Consider the following 16,260-nt stretch of genomic DNA (forward strand, 5'->3'; position numbering starts at 1 on the left):
CTTGGTTATCTGTTAATGAGTTACAGACTGATTTCTGCCCAGTAAAATTGATAAAGGAGTATATAGCGATCAGAGGTGAAGGTAGTTTTTTCTTGTTACACAGGGATAACACATCTATGACTCGTTACCAATTTTCAGCAGTTTTTAAAAAGGCCATTGGTGAACTAGGATTAGATCCCTCAGAATTTGGGACACACTCTTTCCGTATAGGCGCAGCGACGACAGCAGACGCGTGCAGTATGTCATCAAGGGAAGTCAAAGCACTGGGTAGATGCAAATCGGATTGTTTTAGAAGATACATTCGTCCCGATTTAGTGATATAGATTTTATGTTTATGGTAAACATCAAGTGTTTTTATAGTTGGCATAGCATTTTGACTCTATGGTTAGTTGTTTTTGTCTCTTTCTGTTTCAGGTTTCGCGCCGAAACAAATGGTTTTTGTAATAGGACATTCTTTCATGTTTTGGGCGGAAAAAAGAGCAGGTATACGTCCATTGGGTCTTAATTTGGGATCTTCACAGGTTTCGGTCTTTTGGAAGAAGGTCAGAGGTCTTCGATGGACACAGGTGCTGCCTATGGTGGTACAATGCAGCCGTCAGTTTGGAGGCAAGGTCATTTTGATAATTCACGCAGGGGGTAATGACCTGTGCAAGGTGAAGGTAGGACATTTGTTGTCCTTGATGAAGCAGGATTTTGACAGGTTTAAAGAATTCTTTTCAAGTGCAACGATAATATGGTCAGAAATTGTACCTAGAGGCAATTGGCGAGAGGCAAGGAGCGTAACTGGTGTTGAGCGAGCAAGACGATTGTTGAATGTTAGGATTTCAAAACACGTTCAGGCTTTGGGTGGGGTGGCAGTGAGACATAGGGAGTTAGAAGGGGACAACAAGGATTTACTTAGGAGTGATGGGGTTCATCTTAATGAGATAGGTATGGATATTTTTTTGTCAGGACTACAGGATGTATTGGAAAGGGCGTTATTATTTTCGGGTGGGGTTGGTCGGAATTCAATGTAAGTATACATTGCCTTCCGCCGTGGCGGTTCTCGGCCGTGCTCGATAAGTTTTATTCACAAGGCCCGCTGTAAACCAGCGGTTGGCCTTTGGTATTTTATTGTTGGTTAAAAAAGCAGAAAATGAGCATGGACGATGAAGGTTTTTTGGCAATGTATGTACGGTGGTTTTTTGGTTAAATAAAAAAGCTGTGGCCAACCCACATAACCCAACATTGGTTTTACAGTATCTTTATTAAGGTGGCTCCTCAGGCCGCAGTCAATGTTTGGTTAATGCAGCCCCAGGACACTGGTAAGAAAAGGTATGGTGATGTGTTACACTCTTCGCAGTCTATAAGGCCCTGAATAAAATAAGGAAAGGGCCTAGGACTGTGAGGGAGTTGGTGGTGGGACCCTTGAGGGTTAATTAAAAAGTGTGGGAAATGTCTGGGGCTGCACGAGAGATTTGGGGGCATGGTATTCAAATGGTTATACACATGAGGGAAAGGCAGCAAAGATCAGTCACACAGCGTCTTACCTGAGAAGAAAAAACCCGCCCACCCTTCCACTTTCATTATGTTTCGGATGGTATTAAAACAAGTGGAAGAAGAAATTTTTTGTTTATTAGTGTGGTTTTTTATTAGTTGTCACAGCGTGGCGGTTCTCGTCCGTGCTCGATAAGTTTTATTCACAAGGCCCGCTGTAAACCAGCGGTTGGCCTTTGGTATTTTATTGTTGGTTAAACAAGCAGAAAATGAGCATGGACGATGAAGGTTTTTTGACAATGTACAGTACAGACCAAAAGTTTGGACTCACCTTCTCATTTAAAGATTTTTCTGTATTTTCATGACTTTGAAAATTGTACATTCACACTGAAGGCATCAAAACTATGAATTAACACATGTGGAATTATATACTTAACAAAAAAGTGTGAAACAACTGAAAATATGTCTTATATTCTAGGTTCTTCAAAGTAGACACCTTTTGCTTTGATGACTGCTTTGCACACTCTTGGCATTCTCTTGATAAGCTTCAAGAGGTAGTCACCGGAAATGGTTTTCACTTCACAGGTGTGCCCTGTCAGGTTGAATAAGTGTGATTTCTTGCCTTATAAATGGGGTTGGGACCATCAGTTGTGTTGTGCAGAAGTCTGGTGGATACACAGCTGATAGTCCTACTGAATAAACTGTTAGCTGCTTTTTTCTTGCCATAATACAAATTCTAAGTAAAGAAAAATGAGTGGCCATCATTACTATAAGAAATGAAGGTCAGTCCGAAAAATTGGGCAAACTTTGAAAGTGTCCCCAAGTGCAGTTGCAAAAACCATCAAGCGCTACAAAGAAACTGGCTCAAATGAGGACCCCCCCAGGAAAGGAAGACCAAGAGTCACCTCTGCTTCTGAGGATAAGTTTATCCGAGTCACCAGCCTCAGAAATCGCAGGTTAACAGCAGCTCAGATTAGAGACCAGGTCAATGCCACACAGAGTTCTAGCAGCAGACACATCTCTACAACAACTGTTAAGAGGAGACTTTGTGCAGCAGGCCTTCATGGTAAAATAGCTGCTAGGAAACCACTGCTAAGGACAGGCAACAAGCAGAAAAGACTTGTTTGGGCTAAAGAACACAATGAATGAACAATAGACCAGTGTAAATCTGTGCTTTGGTCTGATGAGTCCAAATTTGAGATCTTTGGTTCCAAACACCGTGTCATTGGGCGACGCAGAAAAGGTGAACGAATGGACTCTACATGCCTCGTTCCCACCGTGAAGCATGGAGGCGGAGGTGTGATGGTGTGGGGGTGCTTTGCTGGTGACACGGTTGGGGATTTATTCAAAATTGAATGCATATTGAACCAGCATGGCTACCACAGCATCTTGCAGCGGCATGCTATTCCATCCGGCTTGCGTTTAGTTGGACCATCATTTATTTTTAAACAGGACAATGACCCCAAACACACCTCCAGTCTCTGTAAGGGCTATTTGACCAAAAAGGTGAGTGATGGGGTGCTACGCCAGATGACCTGGCCTTTACAGTCACCAGACCTGAACCCAATCGAGATGGTTTGGGGTGAGCTGGACCGCAGAGTGAAGGCAAAAGGGCCAACAAGTGCTAAGCATCTCTGGGAACTCCTTCAAGATTGTTGGAAGACCATTTCCGGTGACTACCTCTTGAAGCTCATCAAGAGAATTCCAAGAGTCTGCAAAGCAGTCATCAAAGCAAAAGGTGTCTACTTTGAAGAACCTAGAATATAAGACATATTTTCAATTGTTTCACACTTTTTTGTTAAGTATATAATTCCACGTGTTAATTCATAGTTTTGATGCCTTTAGTGTGAATGTACAATTTTCATAGTCATGAAAATACAGAAAAATCTTTAAATGAGAAGGTGTGTCCAAACTTTTGGTCTGTACTGTATGTATGGTGTTTTTTTGGTTAAATAAAAAAGCTGTGGCCAACCCACATAACCCAACATTGGTTTTACAGTATCTTTATTAAGGTGGCTCCTCAGGCCGCAGTTAATGTTTGGTTAATGCCGCCCGAGGACACTGGTAAGAAAAGGTATGGTGATGTGTTACACTCCTCGCAGTCAGTGCGGGCCATTATACTGTATGTTGGCCCATTATACTGTATGGAGGGCTGTATGGGAGTCAGTTGGGGGATTATACTGTGTTAGGGTCACCATACTTTGCCTTGGGAGTTGAAGTGGGGTACAATAGGGTCATTATACTGTGTATGTGGAGGCTAATGTGGAGGAATGCAACATGGGGGTATCATACTGTGTTTGGGGGGCACTTTTATTGGCATAATACTTTATGGGGGCAATGAAAGAGGAATCTAGGACTTCAGCAGGAGGAAAATTACTATGTAAAGGCTTGAAAGTTGTGAGATATGCTCTTCTGTGACACAGACAAATATTTCTTTATTTATTTGTAGGGGGGGGGCCCAATTAGAGCTTCTGCTATGGGACCCCATGATTTCTATGTACGCCCCTGCCCAGAAGTCTCTTAGCCTCTGGTTAGTGCCTCAACGCATTTCCCCATGTCTGGTTCCTCAGGAGGCTGATACATAAAGAATGTCTAAAGCATAGATGTCTGTTAAGTCAGGTCCACATTGATACTCAGTTTGATAATCACAGCTGGGATGAGTAAGGCACTAACATCCCAGCTGTGAATATCAAACTGAGTATCAATGCAGATCTGAATTAACAGACATCTATGCTTTAGACTACCTTTATGTATTAGCCTCCTGAGGAACTAAAGATGGGGAAACGCGTTAAGGCACTAACCAGAGGCTAAGAGACTTCTGGGATTATTCTGGGACCATCTGTCTGCAGTCAAGATAAGTCTCCCATTTATATCATTGCTGATTTGTTGCATTTTTTTATATGCCTTAGATTGCATCAGACTGTGATGCAATTAGTGATTATATCTAGAGCGAGTAAGGGATACTGAGGGAGAGCCGTCGTGGAGCGGGGGCGCCAAATTGTCAACTTTAACTAGGGCGCCAACCTCCGCTGGCAGGTAGGAATCAGTATACAGGTTTACATCTAGGGTCTGGCCAGTAGTATCTTACAGGGGAGAGATTTATGGGGGATCTGTATTGACTGTGATTTTATTCATGCACGTTGTCACTTTACACATTGTGTTGCACTTGCTATCTTGGGAGAAGGAAGGGGTCTTTGTTATAAGATTTGATATACTCCTATTGATCAAATAATTAGGAGTGGGGGAATATTCTGTAAAAGGTATTGTTGCATTGTTTGATGTAAAGCAGGCCTCTTGTCTTTCATCATTGTTATATAATAATTAATGGAACCTAGTACCTCATTCATTCAGCCATGAATCTGCAAAATCACTAGTGCATGCCCTCATCATCTCCCGCCTTGACTACTGCAACCTCCTGCTCTGTGGCCTCCCTTCCAACTCTCTTGCACCCCTCCAATCCATCCTAAACTCTGCTGCCCGACTAATCTACCTGTCCCCCCGCTATTCCCCGGCCTCTCCTCTCTGTCAATCTCTTCACTGGCTCCCCATTGCTCAGAGACTCCAGTTCAAAACCCTAACCATGACATACAAAGCCATTCACAACCTATCTCCTCCATATATCTCTGACCTAGTCTCCCGTTACATACCCGCACGCAACCTCCGATCCTCACAAGATATCCTCTCTTATCTCCTCCTCCCACAATCACATACAAGATTTCTCCCGTGCTTCCCCTCTACTCTGGAACTCTCTACCCCAACACGTCAGACTCTCGCCTACCGTGGAAACCTTCAAAAGGAGCCTGAAGACCCACCTCTTCCAACAAGCTTGCAGCCTGCAGTAACCACAGATCCACCACACTGCTGCACGACCAGCTCTACCCTCACCTACTGTATCCTCACCCATCCCTTGTAGATTGTGAGCCCTCGCAGGTAGTGACCTCGCTCCTCCTGTACCAGTCGCTGTCACATTGTGTTCAAGATTATTGTAATTGTTCTTGCATGCATACCCCTTTTTCACATGTAAATGCCATGGAATAAATGGCGCTATAATAATAAATAATAATAATAATAATAGTACCTCATGTATGTTTTTACTGCTGTAAATCTCGTTTGTCTGTTCGCATTTAGATTTTTGAATAAAAGTTTATTTGTTTTCTGGGGTTATATGTTAGTATGCTTTTCTCCTCAGAACAGTTGTATTATATTATAAAAATTGCTGTAATCAGTGAGGTCATCACGAAAAAAGTCAGGGACGCTGGTGGTGGATGCAATCGCCACATCGCTTGCCATACCCAATGCCGTGGCAGAAAACGTGATTCATAGAGTAAAGAAAGCATAGAAAACAATGGAACTGAAAGAAGTCAAGGTAGGCCTGCGCCCAACCATCACTCCTGTAAACCAAATGGTGGGGGTGAGGTGTGGAGTCCGGGTGGAACCAGGAAGGAAAGTCCAGAAGAGACTGTTCGTGCCAAAAGACTCCTCAGAACTTCCGGAAGGCCTAGTTCAAAGTGAAACTGTGCTTTCAATTCCTACTGGTGGTATTGCCGAAGTGACAGTACCGGTGATGAATACCATGAAACATGAAATAAGACTGGATCCAAAGACTGTGTTAGGTCACATTGAAACCGTTAAAGCAGTATATCCAGCCAGTGTGAGACCTGCCCAGGAGTCTACCGTGAATTCAGTCTCCCCACCCAGGAACAGGAGTTGCCCAGGGGAGGAAATTTCATGACCCACCTCGGGGTCCTGGGATTCCCCAGTACCCTTGGAACACTTGTATGCTGAAGAGCTAGCGGTAGCAAAACAGATGCTGAGAGAAGAGTGTCATGCATTCTCCAAAGATGACTCTGATATAGGCTGTATCCTGTTGTTGCATTTGAAAATCAATTTGAAAGACACGACCCCAGTAACCAGAAGTTACATGTCTGTGCTGAAACCATTACACCGTGAAGTGAAAGAGTATTTACAGTATTTACAGAGGTTGAGTCCAAAAGTCGAAGTCGTCTTATTTCTCTCCCATTGTCTGTGTTATGAAGAAGGACGGTACGTTGAGACTCTGTTGTAATTACCGGGAACTAAACCGAAAGTTAGTACCTGATCGACACCCTATACCAAAGATCAAAGATATGCTGGGTAGTCTATTAGGAAGTACCTGGCCCTCTGTCCTCGATCAGGGTAAGGCATACCATCAAGGGTTTGTCAATGTGTCCAGTAGAACCTTGACAGCATTCATCAGATCATGGGGATTATATGAGTGGATCCGCATACCGTTTGGGCTCAGTTCAACTCCAGCAGAATTCCAGAGGAGCATGGAGACGTGTTTAGAAGAATTGAGGGATGATATCTGCCAGTCGTACTTGGATTACAATGTGGTACACAGCAAAACCTTCCGGAGCATCTTGAACACTTGAGAACAGTACTACAGCGGTATCAACAACACAGAGTTAAGTTGACCCCAAAGAAGTGTGAACTGTTCAAAAGGCAAGTCCGATTTCTAGGGAAAATTGTGTCCGGAGAAGGATATACCATGGACCCAGCAGAAATCACTCCGGTACTGGCCTTAAAAGACAACTGACCGTCTACTGTCGAGGAGTTGAGGCAGATCTTAAGATTCCTCTCCTACTATCGTACTTAAGCTCAACAAGAGGAAGACACACCATTGTGGTGTCCGTTGACGGTGGAAACCACCGTAAGAGTGAAAGAGTAAGATTACCCCGTGACCATTCAACAACTACCAAAAGAAATAATCCATAGAGCACAACTGAAAGATCAGATAATTGACAGAATGCTAACTTATGTGGACCAAAATCGGTTTCCAAGTAAACGGGAGAGAGATAATGCGTCACCAGCAGTATCTGTTTTAGGTAAAGAATGGCCGAAGCTCTACCTCAGTGAAGACAGTATCCTGTATCTTAAAGGAGGACAAAACAGCAGTGTGTACTACCCAGAGTATTTCGTAGGTTGGTCTTCAAAGAACTCCATGAAAGCATGGGACATCTGGGAATGGACAGGACAACAAATTTGATCCGTGAACGTTTCTTCAGGCCGTACATGCGGAGAGATATTGAGATGTTTGTGACCAGGGAGTGTGGGTGTCTGAAAGATAAAAATCCCAACACATCAACCCAGGCACCTATAGGCAACATCAAAACTACGTACCCGTTTGAGATTGTCTCAATAGACTTTCTACATCTCGAGACATGCAAGGGCGGTTACGAATACATCTTGGTTGTGATGGACCATTTTACTCGATTTGGTCAAGCATGTGCCACCACCAATAAATCTGGTCGAACAGCGGCAGAGATCTCCATTGATTTTGCTTTGAAGTTTGGGTTTCCTACAGGTTACACCATGACCAAGGAAGATAATTTGAGAACCAGGTCTTTGCCAAGTTAGGAAAGTACTGTAGAATTAAGAGATCCCACACAACACCCTATCACCCAGAGGGTAAAGGACAAGTGGAATGTTTCATCCGGATATTATTGTAGATGTTGCAAAATTTAACAGCTGACGAGAAGAAAGACTGAAATAGTTCTCTGTCAAAAGTGGTACATGCCTATAACTGTACAAAGAGCGAGGCAATGGGTTACTCTCCTTTCTTCCTATTGTATGGACAGTTGCCAAGACTGTAAATCGACATCATGTTCGATACTCCGGTATCAGAGACTTACAAAACATATCTGGAGTACGTTCCGAAATGGACGATTTCAGGAGAAGTACAAGAACTTACAGAGGCAGTTCCAAGAGCATCTGAGGAAGTATGAGAAATGAGTGCAGCAGAAGAAACTCCTGCAAACGAAGAACCCGTGGTATCTGAGGAACAACTCCCCAGTAGGATGTCAACTTGCGAAGTGAGGAGGCCTGTGATACTAAAGTATGAGACACTTGGTGAACCGAGTCAAGTGCCAAGGACTGTTGATTGGAAACAGGTATCTCTGCCTACAGACCAGGTAAGCCCACTTGAGTGGTATTCACCACCGAGAGACAGTATAGACAATGTTGTCTGGTGTAAAGACTGGTTTTCATGCTTTGATTTTAATTAAAAGATTTTGTAGCAACAAAGAACTGTTAAGGCCTAGTGTGAGAGAGAGAGAGAGCTGGTTGAAGATGTACTTAAAGCTCCAGCTGAAGAGATGCTGATTGTTTTAATTGTGTTAATTGTTTATTTCTTCCAGGAGTCCTACAAGCAAAAGGTCGTAAGAATAGGTTGTTATTAATGTTTCTAAATGTTATACCAATTTGATAATGTCAATTTGTATATAAAGTTACTCAACTCTCACCACTGTATCAGAATTGGTCAGATCGACCAATTAAAGCGAATGTCGAGGACGATATTCAATAAAGAGGGAAGAGTGTGACATGCAGAAGTAGTGCTGTTGCTTCAAAAGCATCCAGCAACTAAAAGAGTTAACACAATCACAGGAGACAGGAAGTGGTTTGCTTCAGAAGCATTCTAGCAACTAGAGGGGTTAACACCGTCACAGGAGACAGGGAGTGGTTAGCAGAACCCCAGAGGAATTGTGGGGAATGTGTTTGCTGTTTAGGCAGCAGCCAAAGGGATGAAACCTGTGTGATTTGTACCTCACAGAAATTCAGGCAAGTGAACCATAGTAGACGGGATTCCCTTAAAGAGTAAAGCTGGGCTAAGGGCAGACACCATGTTCTTCTAGTTGAGGAATACTATCATCGGGCAGGAAGATAAAGACTGGAAGGAATTGTGTCACAGGGATCATCTCCCTCACCAAACCCTCCTCTCCTCCATCTCACTGTGCTGTAAGGAATGCTGTGTACTATTGTGCCTTTGTGAAGACGTTATTGTTTATGAAGCCTGTTGCCTTAAGAGACTTCAACTGTACTGGACATACTGCTATATTAAATTACACTATTCATCTGTTCATGAGGACTCTGTCAATTGTGTCTGCGCAAGTAAGTGAATCCATTGTGTGCCTGAGAGAACTACGGTATATGGTCGTCCTGAGTAACGGTTCCCCAAGGATTCCAAAGAATTCATGAAACTTGTCTCGACCCTATCTAAACCTATCGGCGTGCACGTAACAATAAGCTCATCTTCAACCAGCCTGGAATATTTCCAGTGAATTATAGCACAACGCCATGGTATTAGCAGTGCACCCAGTACCAAAAGCACATCCATCCACAATTTCCTTCTCAGGAATATTATTTGGTAGACTGAGTGGCTGCCCAAACATCAGTTTCTAAGGAAGGAGCTCAAGACCCCGAGTGGCAGTAGGTGCAAGTTTCTCCAGCATGTTAGATACCAGAACCAGGAGAAAAGAGAGAGCAGCATGGTGGCACAGTACTTAGCACTATAGCCTTGCAGCGATGGAATCCTGGGTTCAAATCCCACTAAAGACAAAATCTGAAAGTAGTTTGGATGCTCTCCCAGTGTTTTCAGGGGTTTCCCCCAGGTTCTCCAGTTTCCTCCACAGTAAAAAAGCAGCCATACAGGAGTGTTCACAGTTCAAAGAGTTATGGCCTAACACCACCATTTCTGTGGCCAACAGATTGGAGATGGAGGAGTTCAACCTCTTAGATTTGTCATGTGTAGGAGGAAACAATCTTTTACGTGATCACAAATATGGGACTGAGGGCTGGCTGCTGTGCTGAGAGAGGGCGGAAAACGATGAACCAGACAAACTGCTGAACCATGAGTGAGATCCAGGCAGAGATGTTACAATGGATTGATAAAGTTGTGGTCTGCTCGTTTTCTGAAATCGGTCAAAAACAGCAGGCATATCTGCTTCCGTTACAGCTGATGGGCTCTCACTCAGCCTGACTGGAGCAGGTCAAGAACCGGAGGTTCTGTGGTGGGAGACCTAGGTTACAATACTTGGCACGGTAACAGAGGAGGAGGAAGAAGCAGCAGATGTGGTTGATGGGGCGGTTGAGGGTTGCTGAGGTCCACATTTTATCGCAGTGAGATTGCCAGAGTAACACATGTTGATTGCACATGTGAAGGTTCATGCATGTAGTTTTTTTTGCAAAGTTTGCAGATAACGTGAGTTAGCTCATCCTTTGCAGTGTCAAAAAAGGCCAAGGCTAGGCAACCCTTGCTGCCCCTGCAAGCTGCAGACTCGTGACTGCTGCTGGCCACAGCCACAGTTGTGGCTAAGGATGCAGTGCTCCTGCTTGCATTAATCCATGTCTGCACCATAGGACGCAATGTAAGCTCCTCATCTTCTTCCTCCTCCACCTCCTCAGATGAGCTACTCAGCTGTGTGCCTCTGGGTTCACACCAAGATGTATCTACAACCTCATCATCAACTAATGTGTTATCACATTCCTTGACCTGAGAGTCACCCTCCTCCTCTTGCCCTGACAGCACAGTCCAGTCTGTGTGAACCTCAGGTATCTGAGTCTCATCAGGATCACTTCCCCCTCCGAGGTTAACGTCTGGTGACAAGGATCAGGAAGCTGCGTGGACCCTACTTTTTTTCCCCCTGTATGGAGAACAATGTTTGCACCAAAGAATTTTAAGCTGAGATGTTGCCTGCTTTATATACCACAATAGTAAGAAAAACAATTTTGAGTTTATCATGTCTGTGTACCTCTGTGTGGAGAACAATATCTGCACCAAAAAAATAATTTCACTAGAGTATAACAATTGTAAAGGAGACCAAAACCTCTTCCACTACAGACAACCCAGGAGATGGAGACTTAACCAGGAGTGTTCACATTTCCCTAAATTAGGGCCTAACACCACCAAAGTGGCATCAATTTCACCAGAGTAGAAGTAGTTTAATGGAGACTAAAACCTCTTCCACTGCAGCCAACCCATTAGATGGAGACCCAATCAGGATTCTACACATTTCCAAAAATTAATGGCAGAAACAAGCAAAGTGGCATCAATTTCAGTAGAGTAGAAATTGTAGAATTAGGAACGATACATCTTCCATTACAGCCAGCCCAGTAGATGGAGACTCAATCAGGAGTGTTCACATTTTCCTAAATTAGGACCTAACACCACCATAGTGGCATCAATTTCACCAGAGTAGAAGTAGTTTAACGGAGACCAAAACCTCTTCCACTACAGCAAACCCAGCAGATGGAGACCCAATCAGGAGTGTTCACATTTAAAAAAATGAGGGCCTAAAACCACCAAAGTGGCATCAATTTCACTAGAGTATAAGTAGTATAATGGAGACCGACACCTCTTCCACTACAGCCAACCCAGCAGATAGACACAAAATCAGGAGTGTTCATATTTTAAAAAAATGAGGCCTAAAGCCACCAAAGTGGCATCAATTTCACTAGAGTAGAAGTAGTATAATGAGGACCGACACCTCTTCCACTACAGCCAACCCAGCAGATGAAGACACAATCAGAACTGTTCACATTTAAAAAAATTAGGGCCTAAAACCTGCAGCAGCAAGAGCAGGCACAGAAGCCTTATCACAGACTGCAGCACACTAAAAACTACTACATCCATTTTTGAATACCAAATTGTAAAAGCATCCACATCCTCCCTGATGGTATTCATATTGAGCTCTAGATACTCCTGCACCATCCTCTCCAGTCGTTCGCCATGTGTCAGACTTGTACTCTGTTGTGCTGGTGCACGATCTGGTCCAAAAAAAAGTGTGAAAGGACTCACAGAAATTGCTTCTGCCATTTACTCTGCTGCTGCTGCTAATGTTTTGGCATTGACAAATTGACGTGCCAGAGGTTGAAAGACTACAGCTGCAATGCACACTGTGTGTATAAGTGCTATCTTGAGGAAAACTTCTCTTAAGGTTGCTTAAAAGCTGGTTTCGATAATCCAGCACTAGTGGGTCCCTTTCCAGGGCGGGAAGCATCTGGCAAAATTTACTGTTATAACGTGGATCTAACAGAGTGGCAACCCAGTAGTCAGAATTATTTTGAATCCTAACTATATGGGGATCATGTTGAAGACTACGCATCAAGAAGACACTCATATGTCAAGCTCTTCCAGGAGGTCCAAAGACAGATTGTATTGATGGCTGGTAGTGTTGAGTGAACATGCTCGACACTGCTCGGTACTCGACCGAGCATCACGCTACTCGGGATGTTCGGCGAGCATCGAGCATTTCCGGGTTACTCGGGCGGGAGCTCGGGTCTCCGCCCTGCATGTTTGGCGCTCTTTACAGAGCCAATGAACATGCAGGGATTGCCAGCCAGTCACTGTAATGCCGCAGCCATGATGGTTGTGAGAATTACATTGATTGGCTGGCCACACAGCATCACCTCGAGTATTTAAAACCAGGCGCCGCCATCTTGGACACAGACGGCTGGGATCAGACAGTGTAGGGACAGCGCTGCTGATTTAGGGAGAGATATATACTGCGAAATAGTTAGTGTAGGGTCTGTAAAGGCTGCCAGATCAAACAAACAGTCCTTCTCAGGATTAATATCCATCCCAGATGTCAGGCAGGCAGGCAGGCTGTATAGGAGACACAGTCGTTATACCAGCAAACGCTGCATTACAGTCCTGTGTGCTCCTGTTGCTGAAATTGCTGGACTTAGCTCCAGGTCTCGGGGGCCAGGAAAAATCCTTTTTTTTTCATCTAAATCCTCTTTTTTTTTCCTTCTTCACACTGTACAAATATCCGTCTTACTAACCTTTTGGTGCCCCCCCCCCAAAAAAAAAGTGTGTCTGTGACAGTTCAGACACAAATATATCTGTTGAAAATAGTCTGGTGTAGGCCAGAGAAACAGAAGTGTGGTTTTGCAGTTCCACGGTTCAAACCTCTGTATTATCCACTTTTGGACCATTTGTATCGAAAAAAAAACAGTTTGAGTGTGTCACTCACTGTTCAGCCACAAATATATATATTTAAAAAAGTCTGGTATAGACCAGTAAATTATAACTGTGGTTTTGCTGTTCCACGGTAAAAAATTCTATTATCCTGCTTTTGGCATTTTTTGCCGTAAAAAAAAAAATAATAGTGTCTCCCTGATTTTTCAGACACAAATATATCTGTTGAAAATAGTCTGGTGTAGGCTAGAGAAACAGAAGTGTGGTTTTGCAGTTCCACGGTTCAAACCTCTGTATTATCCACTTTTGGGCCATTTGTATCTAAAAAAAAACAGTTTGAGTGTGTTGCTCACTGCTCAGCCGCAAATATATTTATTTAAAAAAGTCTGGTGTAGACCAGTAAATTATAACTGTGGTTTTGCTGTTCCACTGTAAAAAATCTCTATTATCTTGCTTTTGGCATTTTTTACCGTAAAAAAAAAAATAATAGTGTCTCCCTGATTTTTCAGACACAAATATATCTGTTGAAAATAGTCTTGTGTAGGCCAGAGAAACAGAAGTGTGGTTTTGCAGTTCCACGGTTCAAACCTCTGTATTATCCACTTTTGGGCCATTTGTATCTAAAAAAAAACAGTTTGAGTGTGTCACTCACTGTTCAGCCGCAAATATAAGTATTTAAAAAAGTCTGGTATACACCAGTAAATTATAACTGTGGTTTTGCTGTTCCACGGTATAAAATCTCTATTATCCTGCTTTTGGCATTTTTTGCCGTAAAAAAAAAAATAATAGTGTCTCCCTGATTTTTCAGACACAAATATATCTGTTGAAAATAGTCTGGTGTAGGCCAGAGAAACAGAAGTGTGGTTTTGCAGTTCCACGGTTCAAACCTCTGTATTATCCACTTTTGGGCCATTTGTATCTAAAAAAAAACAGTTTGAGTGTGTCGCTCACTGTTCAGCTGCAAATATATATATTTAAAAAAGTCTGGTATAGACCAGTAAATTATAACTGTGGTTTTGCCGTTCCATGGTAAAAAATCTCTATTATCCAGCTTTTGTTATTTTTTCCGTAAAGAAAAACAGTAATAGTTTCTCCCTGATTGTTCAGATTGTTTAAAAGAGTCGGGTGTAGGCCAGAGAAATAGAACTGTGGTTTTCCTCTTCCACGGTTCTAATTTACTTTTTATTACCCTTTTTCCATTGATAGTGCGAGTGTAAGCTATTTTACTTCCTTTACAATGGGCAAGGCGCGTGGCAAGGGACGTGGAACTGGAAGTTCTGGTGATGGTGCGTGCAGAGGATGGGGCCGTGGCCAAGGTGAAAATGTGCCACAACCAACAGCCACATCTTCTCGCTCCCACTTCTTGACCGAATTACTAGAGAAGCACAGAACAACACCAGTATTGCGAACTGATCAGTGTGAACAGGTTATTAATTGGATAGCAGATAATACTTCCAGTTACCTGGGCACCACCACCTCCGGTATGTCTTCCACATGGTCAAAGCTTAGTGGCTGTGAGTCTCGACCGCATACTCCTCCTCACCCTGATGCTCCTTCCTCCCACCATGCCGAGTGTCGTCAGACAGCAACTGATCCCACACTTGGACACTCTGAAGAGCTGTTCACTGGCCCATTTCCAGATTTGTGCCCCTCGCCTGCTCCGCTTGAAGTGGTGGAAGAGTAGATCCCATGTAGCGATGCCCAAATATTTGAACAGCCACGGCCACAGGAAGTCGACGCTGGCAATTTGTCACAAGAGGTGGACGATGACGAGACACAATTGCCAGGAAGTGAGGAGGAGGACCATGGTCCGCAAGTGGTAGAGGAGGAGGTGGTGGATGATCTAGTAACTGACCCAATGTGGCAGGAGGACATGCAGAGCGAGGCCAGCAGCACACAGGGCGAGGGAGGAAGAGTACCCCAACAGGCAGGAAGCAGTGTGGTGGCCTCACACAGAAGGCAGGCAACAGTTCCCCGTAACACCAACACGAGGGACGTTTCCAGTACAACCTGTAAGTCTTCCAGAGTCTGGAATTTTTTTAAAGACTCTGCTGATAACCCCAAAAAGGCCATTTGTACCACCTGCCATGCCAGCATCAGCAGGGGTGACAAAACTACGAGCCTGACCACCACCAGCATGATCAGGCACATGGCAGCAAAGCACCCGACTTTGTGGGGCGAACCCCACGGTCCACGGGTGCCACCACTGCTTCTTCCACTGTTGTGCGTGCAATAGAACCCCCTGTTCTGTGTGCAAGGAAATCCCCTGTCCATACTGCATGCAAAGATGCCCACCGCAGCATTCAATTGTCCATTTCCCAGACCTTTGAACGAAAGCGGAAATTCGCAACTAACACCCCACAGGCCACAGTCCTAAATTTGCACATTTCATAACTGCTTGCATTGGAAATGCTGCCTTTTAGGCTGGTGGAGACGGAATCCTTCCGCAACCTTATGGCAGTGGCCGTCCCTCGGTACTCGGTCCCCAGCCAACTCTATTTTGCCTGGTGTGCCAACCCTGCACTACACAAGCACATGGCCCAAAACATCTGCCATGCCCTCAACAACACAGTTACTGGGAGAGTCCACCTGACAACGGACACGTGGACAAGTGCTTATGGCTAGGGATGGTACATCTCCCTGACGGCACACTGGGTAAGCATAGTGGAAGCCAGGACCCAGTCGGACCTTAGGACGGAACACATCCTCCCCACACCAAGGATTGCGGGTACCTATGTCAGTCAGAGTTGCCCCCACAGTGTACAGCTCCTGCACATCATCCTCCTCCTCCTCATGTTTAGCCTCCATCTCAGATATCACCACATCAGTTACAAGCTGGAAGCACTGCAGTACTGCCTCCGCCAAGCAGCAACAGGCTGTGCTGTAACTCATAAGCTTAGGTGAGAAACCTCACACTGCTTGTGAGTTGTGGACAGCTGTGAAAGAGCAGTCAGATCTGTGGCTGAGACCGCTGAACCTACATCCAGGCATGGTCATGTGTGACAATGGCCATAACCTGGTGGCGGCTCTGAGGCGAGGCGAGATCACAC

The sequence above is a fragment of the Phyllobates terribilis genome, unplaced genomic scaffold, assembly GCF_046119375.1.
Source record: "Phyllobates terribilis strain yellow unplaced genomic scaffold, ASM4611937v1 Scaffold_10__3_contigs__length_209671492, whole genome shotgun sequence".
Lineage (NCBI taxonomy): Eukaryota > Metazoa > Chordata > Amphibia > Anura > Dendrobatidae > Phyllobates > Phyllobates terribilis.